The following is an 18,828-nucleotide window of genomic DNA, read 5'->3' on the forward strand; positions in this document are numbered from 1 at the left end:
TCGCTGGGGCAGATTTTCCCCACCTTGATAGCGACAGCTCTTCTGAAGTTGAGGCATACAATAGCAGCAGCAGCACAAGTTACTGTAGAGGTGATGAGTGTTACTGGTTATTCTGATGTGTTTCTTCTTGCCATTGGCCACTAGAACACAATGTGGGAGACTAAATTACCCCTCACAACATAGCTCGATCCCAGCGTCATTCCTAATGAGTAGCGTCTTCTTCTCAATGTTCCATACGCCCAGAACACAGGGTGCCTTCTTCTCCTGGAAAGTGACTCATTGTGCTGGGTAGGCACTCTCCTTCCCTTTCTGAGCAGGCAGGCAAGTTTCTAAGGGCGAGAAAGATTCGAAACTTCTGCAGCAGTTACAGACTTCAGACAATGTCATCCAACTATGTGGGACTGAGTGTGAGACAGACACTAACACTGGTTGCTCAGCAACTCCTTTAGTACTCTGCAAAGCACTGTCTTCTTTGATGAAGAACAAAGTCGAACTAGAACAAACCCGGGTTGTTTGGGTCCCACTTTAAACCCATTATACAGAAAAAGAATGTGGATCCACTATATAAGGTTCTGGAACAGGGTAGAGGTGGTTCCATTCTAAAGACATAATGACATGTAAAGTCTCTGTACGTAGCTCTCCAGAAGTAGCAGTCAGGGACAAACCAATGGGCAAGCCCTGCCAAATAACAGCATCTGTTGAGTCGCTCCCTCTCCACTACCATCTACTAAATGGCAGTACGTAGGACTATCTAATAAGCAATCCACTACTGATTGGCCCTTATAGAATTTCTAAGGGTAGCCTTGTCACTATCTTCCATAACTGCAACATCTGTGTTCTCCACCTTCTGGCTTCAAGAATGCAAGCCATACACTTCTACTGTCTTGAGGAGGCTTTATCCATCCTCCATATTGTGCCATGCTAAGCTAGGGCCTATCCAAAATGGATAACATTTGTCCTAGCAACCATATGCACAATGGACAGATTTTCTATTATGTATGTGGCAAACATTGGGGCGCGGTTTGGCGAGCCAAGGTGGCGACATGCCTTGGTGAGGCTCCGACCACAAAGCCCCTATTATCCGGTGTTTATCCTCTATTGGGTATGTCATCAGGTGCTGATGCACAGCATTTGCCCTTTCTTTTACTTGACAAGGCAATAATTCGGTCCCAGAACTGTGGGCCTGAATGTGCGGATGGGGCAGGAGACCGTGTTGCCGGTGACTGGTGCCTACACCTGGTGAGGTGCACTGTGGAGGGACGGCATCAGTCACGAACGAGCGTGGCTGCAGGGCTTCGCGCAGTGTCTGCTTGCTGTCCAGGGGGCGTGTGCCTCTGGGGGATCAACGAAGCAGATTGCTAGTGTGGTGGCGTATTGGTGGTTTGCAGTGGCTGCCAGACTTGGCCTGGGCCCATAGGGGGAGGCCCCCTAAGGTGCGTCGTAGCCAGCTGTGTTTGAAAGCACGACGGTTCAGATTTCCGCACCTCTGGCTGCCGCCCCTGTGAGATGGTGGCTGCTGGGGGACTGCGCCTCCGACATCGGCATTGCTGCACAAATAGACCCATCACTTAGGCAATCAGCAGCAGGTGGGACTGCGGCAAATGTGGATCTTGGCGGGCTGGGGAAGAGACTTTGGAACTTTCACCCGCCCTACTGGCCTGCTGATGCTGAGCCACGGTGGCGGCATGCCTTTGTGAGGCTCCGCCACAAAGCCCCTATTATCCTGCGATTAGCCTCTATTGGGCGAGCCATTGTGTGCTGATGCACAGCATTTGCCCTTCCTTTTACTAGACAAGGCAATAATTCAGCCCCTGTACTGCTGCGGGCCTGGATGTATGGATGGGACAGGAGACTGCGTTGCCCGCAACTGGGACCTATGCCTGTTGAGGTGTGCTGTAGAGGGGCGGCACCAGTCACGAACAAGCCTGGTTGCCGGGGATTTGCGATGTTCCTGCTTGTTCTCCAGGGGGCGCGTGCCCCCGGGGGATCAAGGAAGCGGATTGGTGGCTAGCCATGGCTGCCAGACTCGGCCTGGGCCCATCGGGGGAGGGCCCTGAGGTGCGGCCATAGCTGGCTGCGTTTAACCCCTTCCCCGCTCATGACGGAACCGCTCCGTCATGAGCCACGGTTGCCGTGTGCTCATGACGGAGCGGTTCCGTCATGCCACGACCGTTGGCGGCCGCTCCGCCCACGCGGCGCTGTTTCCCCGCCTGTGCGGGGGGACAACGCAACTGGGCGGAGTCATGACGGAACCGCTCCGTCATGAGCACAGCTCAACAGTGGCTCATGACGGAGTGGCTCCGTCATGAGCACAGCGCCACCGCGCTGCCCCCCCGCACCCCCCAGCGCTGCGGCAGAATTCCCGCCGCAGCGAAGGGGTTAAAGGCATGACAGATCAGATTTCCGTGACTCTGGCTGCTGCCGCTGTGAGACCGCAGCTGCTGGGAGACCGCGTCTCCAACTTGGGCATTGCTGCACAAATGGACCCATCACTCAGGCAATCAGTAGCAGGCGGGACTGTGACAGATGTGGGTTTAGGAGGGAAGAGACTGTGGACCTTTCGCCCGCCAGGCGTGCTTATGCGGCAGTCTGGGCCAAAACAACTGGGCCTCGTGGCCGGCGCGGGGGTCCTCCAGTGCTGAGAGACCTACTGTGCTGTACTGAGACGAGGGACGGTGTCCCAAGGGTGGTACTGGAAGCAACCCAGAGCTTAGTGCAGTGCACTGCACTTTCTCACCAATATCTTCCCTTAAACTACTGCTATTTGCTGGTAGCTGGACTGACACTGGAGCAGTTTTGAATCCTGACTGGTATTTGGTGGGGTTGTTTTGGGCTCTACTACGGCTGCTGTCTGTATCACTGGCCATAACAGAGGGACTGGCACACAAGACGTCGCTTGAGGCCCCTGCATACTTCTCTTCTGTTTGCTTGAGACGCCCCTACCTTGTTCTGCCCTTCCTGTCAGCAGTGCACAGTTGCTCTGCAGAGTGTTCACAGCGTTGGGCTGCATGTACTGTTGTGCTTTCCTCGACATTGCTGGCACAAGCAGGAAGGCCCTGCAATCTGAGATCACAGCGGAGTGCGGAGATCTCATGACAACGTGGCCTTCCCAGTGACAAACTGGTTGAGCCCATTGATGGATACTATGGTGCCCCATGCTTCCTTTCCTTAGTTGCTGCCCCTGACCTCTTGTTGTGGCCTGCCTTTGCGGACTCTGGACAGTGCATCCACATTAGCACTGCCATACATGTACGGGAACAGCCAGTGCTGCCACACCAGGAAATTGATTTGCTGTGGTTAGGCAGACCCGAGGACCTATGCGCCTACTCTTCCACAGTAGAGGAGGGAGGTGCTCTTTGCATGTCGTACACTATGGGTTGTTTGAGGTCCGGCACTGGTGGCACACTCTCTAGTGCGCCTGCTTCACGGGGTCTGCCGGAGGTGCCAGAGGCTTTGGACTCTGAGTGGTCAATGGGAAGCAAACTGGACACGGTCAATACGGTGGTGGAACAACTCGGAGCTTCCTTAGTCCAGGCAAGAACATCCCTTTAAAACAAAATTGATAGCGTAGTGGCTGACCTCACCTTGCTTCATGTGGACCACCTCAAACAGTCCGACAACACCCACTTCATTGAACATACCCTTGGCTAGATTGCACCCAAGACCCGTGAGGTGGAGACATCCGTGCAAGCTCTGGCGGATTGCGTACTCATTTTGGAAGGCAAAGCAAGTGATGCAGAGGGACGTTTCAGGAGGAATAATATCCATGTGGTGGAATTACTGGATGAAACAGAGGGGAAGGACGCACTCGTGTACATAGAAAGCTGTATACGTGAACGAATCCCTTCGAAGGCATTATCTCAATTCTTCTCCATCCAACGTGCTCACCGGGTCTCAGCAAAGGCCCCCTGCTGGAATCAAACCCAAGGCCTTTTCTTGTTTCATGTGTTGCACTACAAGGGTAAAGACTCTATTCTACGAGAGGCATGGAAACTCTCGGATATCCAAGTAGACAATGGTCACATAATGCTATTCCCGGATTATACCATCACAGTGCAGAGACAAAGGACTCATTTCTGCCTGTGAAACGCTGCTTATGCATCCTCAATTTGAAACCTGGAAAAGGCTGGATTCCACAGATTTGGGTACAGGGCATTGTATCTGCGGTTCGAACATGAAACCCCAGAAATGTTGTTGAACCTTCCCGTGGAGTCAGGTGGCATAGAAATCATATTCCAAGGCCAGATGACGCTCCTGATCTGGAGCAAATTATACAGGATTGTTGTAACCGAATTTTCGTCTCAAGGGCCACACTTACCAGTGGCCCGCAATGTAAGTCAAATAACGAGCAGTTGGCAACGTAGAAGGTTCAAGCGTTTATTGGCCAGACAGAAAACTCTACATAGAGGAGCCTCATCGATCCTCACCCAAGAGGTGTGCCGAGGAAGACTGCTGGCTCCTTGACAAACTCATACTTTTATACATTACAGCGCAACATACAAAGCCTTACAAGTGGAAAAGTACCAGCCAGTCCAGGCGCTCCTAATGAGCTCATCCTATATCTAGTTTCAACGATACAAAAAGGGCTACTATCTTTAAGAATAGAAGGTCGGCCGGGTGACTCCCTTCTCGTCCCAGGTTCAGAAGGAATTTTGCTTGGTACTCCCTTTTGGTTCGATGCTGTGTCCGGGGCCCTCCGGCAGAGGCTGCAGTACTGCTGAAATCTGTTGGTGGATAGAACGGAGATCTTTAGTTAACGCATAGAGGTAGTCGGCTAACATAGGATACTCAATATCCCTAAATGACTTGGGCCGGGGCACCCCCCATACATTGGCCGGTCTCCCAAAAACCACCTTGTAAGGGGAAATCCCACTCCGAGAATGAGGGGTCGTTCTTACAGACAATAGGGCCAATGGTAGAAGATCGGGCCATTTCAGGCCAGTCGTGTCCTGTAGTTTGGCTAATTTTAGCTTCAGGATCCCATTATATTTCTCAACTAGGCCTGCTGATTGAGGGTGCCGTGCGGCGTGGAACTTCTGTCGTATTGACAAACTTTTACATACATGCTGAACTAAGTTGGCATTAAAAGGTGTCCCATTATCACTCCAGATTACTCGTGGTAACCCATATCGGGGAAAGAACTCCTTTATTAAGGCTCTAGCAGTTGCTATAGCTGTGTTTTCTCTAGTGGGGTACGCTTCCACCCATTTACTGAAGGTACAGATTACCACCAGAACATATTTGAGGTTGTTAACCCGTTCCAGCTGTATATAATCCATTTGGAGTACCTCGAAAGGCAAGGTGGGTGGGGCAAAACTTCCTGACAAAACAGGGGTACCACCCCCCGGGTTATGCTGAAGGCAAATCATACAATGCTGGACCAGATTTCTAGCCGTTTTCTGGATATTAATGTTGTACCATACAGGGTCCAACATTGCACACATGCCTCGGACCCCGACGTGAGCGGGACCATGTGCCATGGCCACCACCGCATTCACAAATGCATTCGGTAGCAGCCATCTGCATTTTTCTGACAGGGCCGTCCAACACCCATTCTCGTCTAACCGCCCCACCTGCTCCTGCCAATACTGCAGTTCCTCTGGGGTGGCTTCCTGTTGCAACTCTTTCACACTATCTACAGTGTTTCGAAAAATGTCTGCTTCTACCATCCTTCTGCACTGACTAACCACAAACATCATTAATTACAGCCTTATGGGCACTACATTTTACAATGGCAAGGGCTTCTGGCAAAGGTAATGCAGCCAGCAGTCGTTCGACCAATTGTCCATTCTTTATCTTTTCACCATGGGATGTAAGAAACCCTCGTTCTGCCCACAACCTCCCAAAACTATGGGCTACACCGAAAGCGTATTGGCTATCGGTGTAGACGTTCAACCTCAATCCCTTACCCAACTCACACGCTCTTAGTAGTGCGATTAATTCGGCCGCTTGGGTCGAAAGATATGGTACTTTGGCCGCCTCGACCACGGTCTGCAAGGTGGTAATTGCATAAGCCGCAACCGTATTACCGTTGGGCAATTTAAAACATGAGCCATCAACATACAATTCTCCTTGGGGTTCCGATAAGGGGGTGTCTGTTAGATCTATCCGGCCCTTTGTTTCTTCTTCAGTCCGAAATATGCAATCATGTACATCCTGGCCACTTTCTCCCGGGGGAAGGGGTAGCAACGTGGCAGGATTCAGAGTAACGCATCTCTTAATTGTTATGTGAGGTGCAAACAGGGTCAATTCGTACCCCGTAAGACGCGCACTGGTTAAGTGCTGCGTCTGAGTCCTGTTTAACAATACGTCCACAGCGTGTGGTACCATTACTGTGAGATCTGTATTTAGGACTAGCCCTTCCGATTGCCTGATCGCCATCGCTACAGCGGCCGTGGCTCTCAGGCAGCTGGGAAGTACTCTGGCGACGTTGTCCAAAACCGCTGAAAAATATGCACAGGGTCTTTGCTTACCTCCAAAGTCCTGTGTTAACACTGAAAGTGAACAACCGTCCACCTCATGCACGTAGAGCACAAAAGGCTTCCGGTAGTCTGGGGTGCCAAGCACAGGAGCAGAACATAAAGCAGCCTATAGAGAAAGAAAAGCCATTTGACACTCATCAGTCCAAGGTAGGGGTTCATGCACGTCTTTGGTGATTAAATACAAGAAAGGTTTAGTGATGAGAGAGTAGTTAGGGATCCACTGGCGACAGTAAGAGGTTATGCCAAGCAAAGCACGGACATCACGTTGCGTGCGAGGAACAGACATGTTAGTAATGGATGCAATACGCTCCGAGGTCAATCGCCTTCCCTCCTTCGACAGGAGATGACCGAGATAGGTCACCTCCGGTCGACAATATTGGAACTTTGACAGTGATACCTTATTACCATGTTTTGCCAAATGCTGTAGTAAATCCACTGTTGCCGTCCGGCAGCCTTCCTCAGTGTCACAGGCCACCAGGAGATCATCAACGTACTGGAGTAATACATTACCTGGCGGCAAGCTCAAGGTGTCCAGTATCCTTTTCAGTGCCTGACTATAGATACTGGGGCTTTCTGTAAACCCCTGGGGGGCGCGACAGAATCTGAAGCTACGGCCCCCCAATGAGAAGCCGAAAAGATAGCGGCTATCTGGATGTATGGGGATACTAAAGAAGGCGTTTTTTAAATCTATGACTGAGAAAAATTGTGCCGCTGGAGGAATCATCGTCAGGATGGAATTAATATCCGGTACCACAGGGTACTGGGGTACCACGATCTTATTGATTTCTCGGAGGTAAATCACAAATCGATAGGTATCAGCATAATCAGGAGTCGGTTGTGTCGGGGCTCGTTTAAGAATCGGAAGAATAGGGCTATTACACGTGTTAGAGGCCGTTTCTTCCATTACTCCGGTTTTTATCAAATCGTGAATGATAGCCATTAGAGCCCGTTTCCCAGCAGGGGCAATTTTATATTGGGGAATCTTCGGCAACTGGGCGTTCTGTTTTAAAGTAATCGATACTGGGGGTATTTGTAAATGGCCCACATCAGTGTCTCCGGTCGCCCAGAGGGTTTCCGGAATGCACGCTAATTCTGGTGGTAGAGATTCTGTTTTAGATAAGCATTGCGCGGAGAGGGGAGAAGGGTCTTTTATAGTCAGGTAAACCCCCTCCGGGGAACAATAGATGTGAGCATGCAATATTTTCAATAGGTCCATGCCTAGAAGGTTCTCTCCACACTGGGAGGTCAAAAGGAAAGGTGAGTCTATTGATACCGGCCCCAGGGTAAGGGGAAGCGGTTGTGAGATGGGGCTTACCACCGGAGTTCCAGAAAACCCCACAGACACATTATTCTGGCCAGACAGAGCAGCCCCCGGGACTAGGGCACGTGAAACAGAACTGTTCATGGCCCCTGTGTCAACTAGGAACTTACCTGATGCGTTCAGTAATCGTGCATGGACATAAGGTCCAGCTTGATCAATTGGAATCGACACCTGCCCCTGACTCTGTCTTTGGCTGTCCTATGCTTGAGAATAACCTGATCCCTCGCCTGTCACATAATCATCATTGTAATACTGCTTTCCCTGACCGTGATCAAAACAGTTCTGACCTATCTCACCTGCTCTGTTCTCGTAGATCCCCCTCGCTGTCCAGAAAAACGTCCTCTTCCCCGACCTCTCGGAGCACTGTTCTGTTCATATAATAACGGACACTGGGCTCACCAATGCCCCTCCTGCTTACAGAAGGCACATTGATTTATGCCCAAATCTGTCCGTCCCGTCGTCTGCGCCGGACCCGCCCCTCTCGAAGCAAAATTCTGTGACCCTCTCCCTCTTCCCCGTCCTCTCTCTACTTGCTGTAACAATACTCGAGTTTTTAAGTCCTTCGACTTCTTTTCTGTCCTATCCTTGCTTTCATTCTCACGATGTTCATAATATTGGGCCATACTCAATATTGTCGACGGGGTAGTGGTTGTCCAGGTGCTTTCAGCAGCTTGTAATCGAGCCGACACTTCCGGCAGCAGATTGGCCACGAAGCGATTCACGAACAACCGTACCCCCCCTTCAGTGACTAGGTCCTGTCCACTGAAGTCAATGAAAACTCCCTCAAATCTCGTAAAGAAATCGGATACACTCTCATCCTTCTTCTGCTTGCAGGCCGTCAACTTATCCCAATCCACTTTTCGGGGAGGGATCAGTGAATGCATATAATTTATTATCCTATCAGGAAGGGCCAATATTTCCGCCCGGGGCTTATTCCCTGGTTTACGATCTCTATCCCATCCCCGTAGCTGTTCCCAGGTTCCCCCAAATTCGGTTGCATGGTCTTGATCGTGCACCTGGCGCCAAATGTCCACTGGTACTAGTAAAGCGAAGAATAGCTCGATGTCTGCCAACGTCATTACTGCGGAGGAAGCCGCCTCAGTAAGCTCTTTGTAATACGCGGTGGGGTTCTTCCTGGGATCTGGTAACTGACTTTTTAGTGACAACACCTCACTACGTTTCCAGGGAGTATACACCCATTGTTCCTGGAAACGCGCCTCCACTCTGGGACGAGTAACTACTCCGAGGGCGTCTACCACTTCCGTGACTTCTGGATGGTAGATGGGGTGTACTTCCCGCATAGGGTACTGGGATAGCCCCGTAGGATTAGTTGATTGCAGGCGGGTTCTATACGCCACCAAGGTCTGCACATTCCCATACACTTCTTCTGGGGTAAGGCGGGATTTATGGGCTTGTGTGACGATATCGTATAATATGGCCGGGGCCCTTCCCTCCGTGTGTGCTTGCTCCCATAATGATATAAGGCGGTTCGCCATATGTTCTAATGCATGCTGTTGCATTACCGGCTCGTAATCCCTCATGGTGCTCCAAATGTCTGATAATGAATAAATGGGTTGCCGCATCCATTGAGATGCCTGTACAGCAATAGTGTCTTTTTCTTCGGTTCCCAAGGCCGAACGAGTAAACAACCTTTTACCCTCAGCCAAAGGAACCGGATGCGCCGGAGTGGTGACAGCTGCTACTGGCGTAGTACTCGCGGAGGAGGAGGGCAGGACAGAAGGGGAAGTCATTGACCCGGATGGCAGCTGAGTTGTCCCAGCTGCTGCGGCAGTTAACAGTGCTGGTAACATAGTAATCACCTCCGACACGGATGTAGACAGTCGGGAGAGTTCTGTCAATGGAGAGGGACTGGGGGGAGCCGGAGGGGCTGAGGCCCCCGAGGTTCCTAAGGGCGCAGCCGTGGCTGGAGTCGAGACTCCAGCCACCTCCGGATACAGCCGTTGAGGCACATAAGGAGGCGGTGGCCGTATGTCCAATAAATCTTCTATCTCATCTTCAGCATTGGGTCGAGTCACATAGATCTTATCTACCTTCAATCGAAACTCACGGTTCATACATTCTATTCCCTTCTCGGCTCGAGACTTATCATAAGCTATGGCCTTCTGAGTCATGTTCTGTCCTGCCTTAGCCCTGGATTGCTTCTCTTCCCTTATCCGACGCTGTTTGGATTCTTTCAGCCATGAACCCAGGGCCTCAAACATAGCCTGGCGGCTCCGTCTGGAGAACAGTTGTTCCTGTAAAAAAGCAATCTTTTTCTCATCAAACGAGCCGGTCTTTGGCCATTGCAATTCTTCGTTACTTTTAGTATATTTATGCCACAGAGTACAAAACAATAAAGGGGTAATTCCATGCTTCACATACATATAGTGGCAAGGACTGCCTTCCGGCGGGGCAGGCTGTCTCTCAGCCAGCCGAGAGTCGCCCGTCCGACAGCAACAGCTGAAACAATTCAATTTACTAAGACAAGGCATGGTGATTAGTTCAATACAGACACAAATGACATAAACCACAACCACCAGGTTACAACCTTTTCCACCTCCTCAGTTGAGCCAGTCTTTGACCAATCCGTTATATTTCCAACAATAGACATCCCTGACTACACCATGGATCCTCCCACTGCCTTCCTGGTTCACCACTGAGGCCTGTCCCGGGGAGGTCTGTGCCCCACCGAGGATACGTCTCGCGGCTACCCAGCTCGGGTCGTGAGTCTCCCAGGTGCAATCGGGCTATATTCCGCACGCGGTTTATCGAATCAGAAAAAAGGGCCCATCAAATCATACCAAATGTACATGTACTTTCAAATTAATGCCCAACCATACCGATCGGGCTTCAAACCAACCGTGGCACCGCTTTCCAGCGCCTGTCTCAAAATCAATGCACCGCCCTAGAGCCTGTGCTTCAAAAACAACCACACGCTCTACCTCGCGTGTTTCAAAATCAAAACGGGCACTGCTTATAGTCAGTGCTTCAAATCAAAATTCTACTCACCGGGTGCACCCTGGTACGAATGTCCGTTCTTCGCTGCCAACTCCTCTCGACCAACACGGTCCGTTTCTTGAGTTGAGCCCGTAGGACCCCGGTGAAGGGTGACTAGCAGCAGAGGGCGTCCCGCTCGAGCGCGCGGAGTGGAACCCTCAAGCTCGTTCTCCGCCCACCTGACTAAGACGCCCTCGGACCTACCACCCGATTACGGGGGAGGTCAGACCCTATCACAGAGTCCCTTCGTGGTCGCCAACTGTTGTAACCGAATTTTCGTCTCAAGGGCCACACTTACCAGTGGCCCGCAATGTAAGTCAAATAACGAGCAGTTGGCAACGTAGAAGGTTCAAGCGTTTATTGGCCAGACAGAAAACTCTACATAGAGGAGCCTCATCGATCCTCACCCAAGAGGTGTGCCGAGGAAGACTGCTGGCTCCTTGACAAACTCATACTTTTATACATTACAGCGCAACATACAAAGCCTTACAAGTGGAAAAGTACCAGCCAGTCCAGGCGCTCCTAATGAGCTCATCCTATATCTAGTTTCAACGATACAAAAAGGGCTACTATCTTTAAGAATAGAAGGTCGGCCGGGTGACTTCCTTCTCGTCCCAGGTTCAGAAGGAATTTTGCTTGGTACTCCCTTTTGGCAGATGTGACCTTGCTTCTCGGTCGTAAATACAATTCAGCCTGTCTTCTAAAACTAGTGCATGCTGAACAAGGAAAATATGGGTTCAGAGAACCACGTGATTGTAGCTCCTTCATGACGAGAGAGTTGAGGGCCAAGATGGCCGCGGTTCTGTTTTCGGCCCTTCCCGTCGTACTCACTTAATTTATACTAAAAGGGCCTTATTACGGGGCTGAATCAAATAAGCTAGTTTTAGTTACACTATGCTAATCATATATTTTAATTTGGATCCTACAGGATCAATGCAGGGCCTTACAAACAGCGGCAGCCATGGGAGAAGCGGTGCTGGCCTCGGACCTTGATGACGTCCCTGCTGGATCCAGCAGTGAGGAGGACTCTTCTAATATTGGTCCTTTTGTTACTGACTCTCCCGCACCTCCCGATGTAACGCCACAGACGGCGGATGACATAATATGACTTGAACTTAGATGTACAGTATCATCAAAGAACTCTTGCAAAGCCTCTCTGAAAATGTAAATCGCGCTATGATTGACTATGTATTGCAGTACAATATCTCAAAATGTAATGCTTGTTGTATAACATGACCTGTCTGCTCTTGCTCCCTCCTCCCCCACCATCCTCCACAGGTATACATTGTTATCTTTGCTTTGTGTTCAATCACAGTTTTACCTAACACTTTGTAAATTATGCTATTATTGCTCTTTCACTTGTCATTGGAGGTGCAACTCTTCTCAAATGTCATGCTCCCTGCCCTACCCGCAGGTGTTTTCCTTTATTCCTTTCTGCTAGTTAAAGCAAACTGGATTGTTCAGTAGTTTGTGGGGAAACACGTTGATTGGTTATGTTTTTTGTTGTTGTTTGTAAGAGCCTGACACCACACCCACACCCACACCCGAGCCCAAACAAGCTAGCTGCTGTTGCGACACTATATTGCTTGTCTGCAGTCGCTATCCAACTCATAGTTTACCTTCACTACACTGATGACTCTCATTAATATTCTTACCTGGAACGTATGGGGCTCCACACACCTACATGCAGATACTCCATCTATTCTTACACTCCATCTATTCTTACCTCAGACGCCTCTCTACCTGTATTGCTTTTCTAGAGAAGATGCACTTAACTCTCCAGGAAGTCTCCAGAAGCGCTGGTGTGGACAATTATTTGCCACTAGTTTTTCTACCTGTGCAAAAGAGGCATTGGTGTGGATTAGGCCAGGGGTTCCCTTTGTGACAGAAGAGACCGATGTTGCTGCAGAAGGCCGATACATTTTTGTGAGCAGCTGTCTGGATGGCAGGCAGATACTTATTGGGTTGGTCTATGCACCAAATTCGGATCAAGCTACTTTTCTTGACAAAATGCCCGGCAGGCTTTCCCGCTGGAAAAGGCTGCTGCGACTCATAGGAGGTGTCTTTAACTCTGTTGCTGAGCCAGGACTCGACCGTTCAGTTCCCCCATTGCCCAGCGCACCGCGGTCTCAGCAGTGCATGCACTGCAGGATTGGCTTCACCATTGGCAATTGATAGATGTTTGACGTCAGCGTAACCCCACAACCAAGGTATACTCGTTCTTCTCTAGCCCGCACCAATTGCATGTCAGGCTCGACACGATTGTCTATATGACCAACTTGCTGCCCTTGATATCATTCCGATAACAACCCACATTTCTTGCAGTTGTCATGTGACGACAATCCACCTGCCATCTCCACATGGCAGTTGGCGCCGGGGGCCCTAGAGGACCCTCCTTTTTAGGCAGCCTTGAGATTCGCAATTGTAGAATACTTCGAACACAACAACTGTACGTCATCCATGCAGCTTCTTGAATTGGACGCCTTTAAAGTCATCGTCCAGGGACACTGCCTGGGCACGCAGTGGAACATACATAAATCCGTTGAAAACGATCTTACACGCCTTGAAAAAACACTTCTCCAAAGTGAAACTCGCGCACTACACATTCCAACTGAGGTACGCCAGTTAGCAACTCAGTGTGCTGAACACATGTCTCTGCTAGAGAGACTGCGCTGTCTCAACTATGCAGCTCACTTGGCTTGCACGCAAGCTGCTGCTGACAGATCTGTCTGCTTGTTAGCTTGGCTCATTCACCAAAAACAATCCTGTTCCCCCATTCTGGTTCTGCGCTCCTCTACTGATACCTTACTCTATTCTCAGAATGAGATACATCCTGATCCCACGCTACATTACACATCCTTATATCTGTCGACCACTGCGACCACCCCAGACAAACTTCATTTAATTTTATTTGTCTGTCTCACTGCCCGCATCATGCCAAAGCAATAGCAGAGTCAGATGAACCTCACACTTAATATGAGATACGCTAAAGCATCCGGGCACTGGCAGAACCCCAGGCCCTGATGGCTCACTAGCCAAATTCTATAAAGCTTATGCCCCGTAACGTTCTCCCCAGTTGAAGCTTCTATATGAAGAAGCTTCCTCTTTGCTACTCTATCTGCCTTCCAGCGTTGGGCCCAGCTTGTCTCTCTCCCCAAGCCTGACAAAGTTCCCAAGGAGTTGGGATCGTACAGGCCACTAGCACCATTTAATACAGACTATAAAATCTTGGGGAAAGCCCTTGCTGCCCGATTAGCGCCTCGGGTCCCAACGCCAGTTCATTCAGACCAAAACGGATTTGTGCCACCACATAACACTTCCTTAAAGCTTAGGCGTTTTTATTGCGTTTAGACATATTCGCTGCAGCATTGGGCTTGGGCCGGATGCCTTGTGTTAGACCTTGAACAGGCCTTTGATTTGCTGGAATGGTCCTTCCTGTTTTCAGCTCTGCAGCGGTATGGTTTTGGTTCTCTCTTCCTATGGCTAGTGCAGCTACTTTATACATAACCTCTGATTAGAGTCAGGACTGGCTCACCTGTTTCTGCATCGATATTGCTTGGCTGAGGCACCGAGCAGGGATACCGACTCATGCGTCTGCACTTCTTCTTTAGAATAACTGGCCACAGAACTCTGACGGGGAGCGACTTGGGGCATACAGCTGGTAGACGGATTGCATGCCGTGTCCCTATATGTGGATGATCTTTTATTGTACCTCAAAGACATCCACGCCGTTCCTGATGTGATTGCTGAAACACTAAACGGCTTTGCGATGATATGTGGCCTTTGTGTCAAATGGATGAAATCCTGCTTATTTCCCTTTGCACCAAATCTGTTGGACCTAGTCGGACCTTTTCCGGGATGATATACCCTGGCAACCCCATATAATCCGGTATTTGGGTATTCGCATGTACCACGCATCAGAGGATTTATTTGATGGTAACATTACACGTCAATGACATCCATCCAAATCCAGATGGCCTTTTGGCGAACACTACAGTTATCGATGATGGTCTGGGTCGCCCTGCTTAAGAAGGTGGTCCTTCTTAGACTCTTATACTATTTTTCCAACCTACCCCTATATATCCCATCCAAATTTGTCCGAGATCTTGAGAAGGGGATTAGTGAATTTGTCTGGAGTGCAGGGCGCTGCAGAGTGGCTCTGCCGAAACTTTATGCACCCTTTGATCAAGGTGCCTTGTGATACCGAACCCGGAATTATATTATCTTGCGCATTCACTACAATGGGTGGCCAAATGGCTCTCCGGACTACAATTGCTTGACACAGCCTCTACGCTACCGCCCTGGTCATTATCCTTTGTCCTTCATTTCTTCCACCCAATTACCCGTACTAAGGCACAGGACCCTTCGTTACTGGAAGTCGTGTACCGCTGCTATTGGTGGAGCCTCTACCTGACGTGATCAGTGACTCACTATGCACCAGCGCTGGCTCTTTGGGCACTCCTGGACACACTGCCCCTACCTCCGTGAAGAACTGGCATGCTGATGGCTTGCACAAATTGGGAGACTTATATAGTGAAAGTGCCTTCATCCTTTATGAAACCCTAATGGGAGAATCTGCATACCGCCAGGATAGTGCCTCTTGCACAATTCACTACTGCCAATGCTGACCCACGCTTCGAGAGACTTGACGACTGAACTTCAGACTCACTTAGCAGTGCAATATTTGCGGGTTATGGGGCCAGGTTATTATATAGTGCACTCGTTGGCTGCCTCGCTGTTGGCCCATACAGCGCCTTCACATGCTGCACTGCGGGCCCATTGGGAGGAAGCCCTTACTTGTCCCTGTATAGTTAGGGAATGGGATACAATCCTAGAAGGCCCCACTAATGCACAGCATAATGCAAGACAAAGCGACAAAGAGTAGGACTATGACAGAAGGAGGGATAGCAGTAGGACGTAGCAGTAAAAAAAAGGCAGAAGTAGAAGAGTAGGTGTAAGTTGGAGTAACTGTAGAAATCTGGAAGTTAACAAAGAGTAAGTTGTAGTAAGTAGAAGTAAAAACTGGTATAAGAGTAGGTGTGAGTAATATAAGGAGAATGTAGGAGTAAGTTTAGGAGTAAGCGCAGGAGCAAGTAGAAGGACTAGTAGTAGGAGCCTTGCAATGGTGGTGGGGTACGTGTAGGGATAAATGAGCGAGTAGGGGATAGGAGCAGAGTGGCATGGGGATAGAGGTGGGAGTAGGGGGTGGGGTGATTGAATGGGTAGCTGTAAACATAGCTATAGGGTGGGCATTGGCTAAATTGTGTTCCTTCATTGCAGTGCACAGATGCTTCACCATTAATTGACAGCAATGGAAGCACCCTTTAGGTGGGCTAACAGTGTCAATAGCAGTAGCATGATGGTAATGAGAAAATACTCTTGTAGACTAAAATTCGAATTACGTTGGTCAAGTAATGCTGAAGAGGGGCGATACAAATAAAAACATGGCTAAAGGGGCCAAACTAAACAATTTACATCTTTTTTTATTAAATACTTGAGCTGCAACATTATGCTGTATAACTGTCTGTCAGACTGAAGAGCTATTAACCTAAAAAACAACTTCTTACCTCTCTGTAGCTTTACATGATGCTGATACTAGGGCCCTGTTTTATGGCACGTGCGTCCCGTCCCACAGAAGAGTTGCACAGCTGTATACACATATGAGAAACGTAATCACTCATACTCTTTGGTGTTGTCAAAATTAATCCATTTTTATTAGCTTCTTTATAACCAAAGTTTAATTCATCACGTCGAAGAAATGAAGTCCAAAATTTTTCCGCATTTAAATTGCTCAAGAATTGCCCATCCGGGCCTATTCACTGGCATGTAAAAGAACTCCATGTTATTCAGTGCACTTTGCTTTCACCCAATGCATTTTGGTTTTGATATAAACCTTCCTCAGGGGTATCTAAAACAATGAAAACATGAACGTCAGCCCCATACATGTTGCTTTACAAACACAAAATAAACATGAAAATAAACCGTAAAAAAGTCACCAATGTATTTTCTCCCATTCCCGACCCAGAATTACTAACCATTTCAATTAACATGAAAAATCAAACCTGTCTTCAATATCCTATAATGTGAAACGAAATCCTGATACCCATTTATCCCCATGTAACACAACTCCTCCTTCCTTCTAAACGAGTCAATTCATACTTAGACTTACTCTCCCAACTATCGTTAAACCCCTAAGTTATATGACCTGTCTCACTCAATCCCTGTATATACCTGCAATGTTCAAGTTGCTGTTACCGGCCCGTATAACCTTCGAGATCAACTGCCATTATTCAAACCCGTTTAAAAACAGGGTGGAGCGCTAAGGCGGGTTTGAATAATGGCAGTTGATCTCGAAGGTTATACGGGCCGGTAACAGCAACTTGAACATTGCAGGTATATACGGGGATTGAGTGAGACAGGTCATATAACTTAGGGGTTTAACGGTAGTTGGGAGAGTAAGTCTAAGTATGAATTGACTCGTTTAGAAGGAATGAGGAGTTGTGTTACATGGGGATAAATGGGTATCAGGATTTCGTTTCACATTATAGGATGTTGAAGACAGGTTTGATTTTTCATGTTAATTGAAATGGTTTGTAATTCTGGGTCGGGAATGGGAGAAAATACATTGGTGACTTTTTTACGGTTTATTTTCATGTTTATTTTGTGTTTGTAAAGCAACATGTATGGGGCTGATGTTCATGTTTTCATTGTTTTAGATACCCCTGAGGAAGGTTTATATCAAAACCGAAATGCATTGGGTGAAAGCAAAGTGCACTGAATAACATGGAGTTCTTTTACATGCCAGTAAATAGGCCTGGATGGGCAATTCTTGAGCAATTTAAATGCGGAAAATTTTTGGACTTCATTTCTTCGACGTGATGAATTAAACTTTGGTTATAAAGAAGCTAATAAAAATGGATTAATTTTGACAACACCAAAGAGTACGAGTGATTACGTTTCTCATATGTGTATACAGCTGTGCAACTCTTCTGTGGGACGGGACGCATGTGCCATAAAACAGTGTCTTTAATACTATAGCGCAAAGGAATGGAGCGCTAAAATAAGAGTGTATGCACGCTATACTGGATTAAATGGATGAACTTTGAAGTAAGGCAAATGAATAGATGTGCTTCAGACTTTTTCAGATTCATGATACTAGGGCCCTGTCATCACAGTGGACATACAGGAGTCTTCAGCTTTCTCATCCTTAGAAGACTAGTGGCTATCAGCAAAATCTAAACAATGGACCAATTTACCAAAGAATGAAAACAAGGTTAGCAAAGATTCGAAAGGCTGCCAAAGACATGGGAAAGGAATCAGCTGGCAGACTATGTACCAGACGTGCTGCGTGTGTCGCTTTACAGTACATACGCAAGCACTATCAGGTTTCTTTGCCCGGATAATATCTATCGGTTGAACATGAGCGCTTATCTTCCACAGGCAGATTGCTTCCGAGGTGTTTCCTTCCTATATTGCAATGGCGATAGAACACTATGCAGACACAGATAATAGAAATAATCTTGATTTGATAGTTACACAACGTTATTAACCAAGGACTCTTTGCAGATAACTATTATGCACAATAACTGATTACTCATTAACATTTGGTACTCGCTATCGGATCTTGGATACAGGGTGGAAGGCTAGCACTGTTGTAATGTTTCAGCCAGCACTTTGTCTCTTCTGTTTAAAGGTCATATTTACACGAGTTAATAAAGCTGTATGTTCTCGCCATGAGGAGAATAACATATTATTTTAGTCTTCAGAGCAAAAATAATAAATGGTCTGCAGGTACATGTACCATTACAGCGCCATTTTATTTTTTCCTTCATTATAATAATGCCAATTGGCCCAAACGCAGTACAGTTGCATTTCCTGACAAACTCTTTAATCAAAGATGAATATATTAATAGGCCCACACAAGAGATAATGTCAGAATACGTTTTACAACCCAATCAGGCTTCATCAAACAAAGGGACATTAAGGAACCACTATTATTGGGGATTGTTGATGATGCCGGTTGGGTTA

This window comes from Triturus cristatus, chromosome 9 (assembly GCF_964204655.1).
Source record: "Triturus cristatus chromosome 9, aTriCri1.1, whole genome shotgun sequence".
In the NCBI taxonomy this organism is placed as follows: Eukaryota; Metazoa; Chordata; class Amphibia; order Caudata; family Salamandridae; genus Triturus; species Triturus cristatus.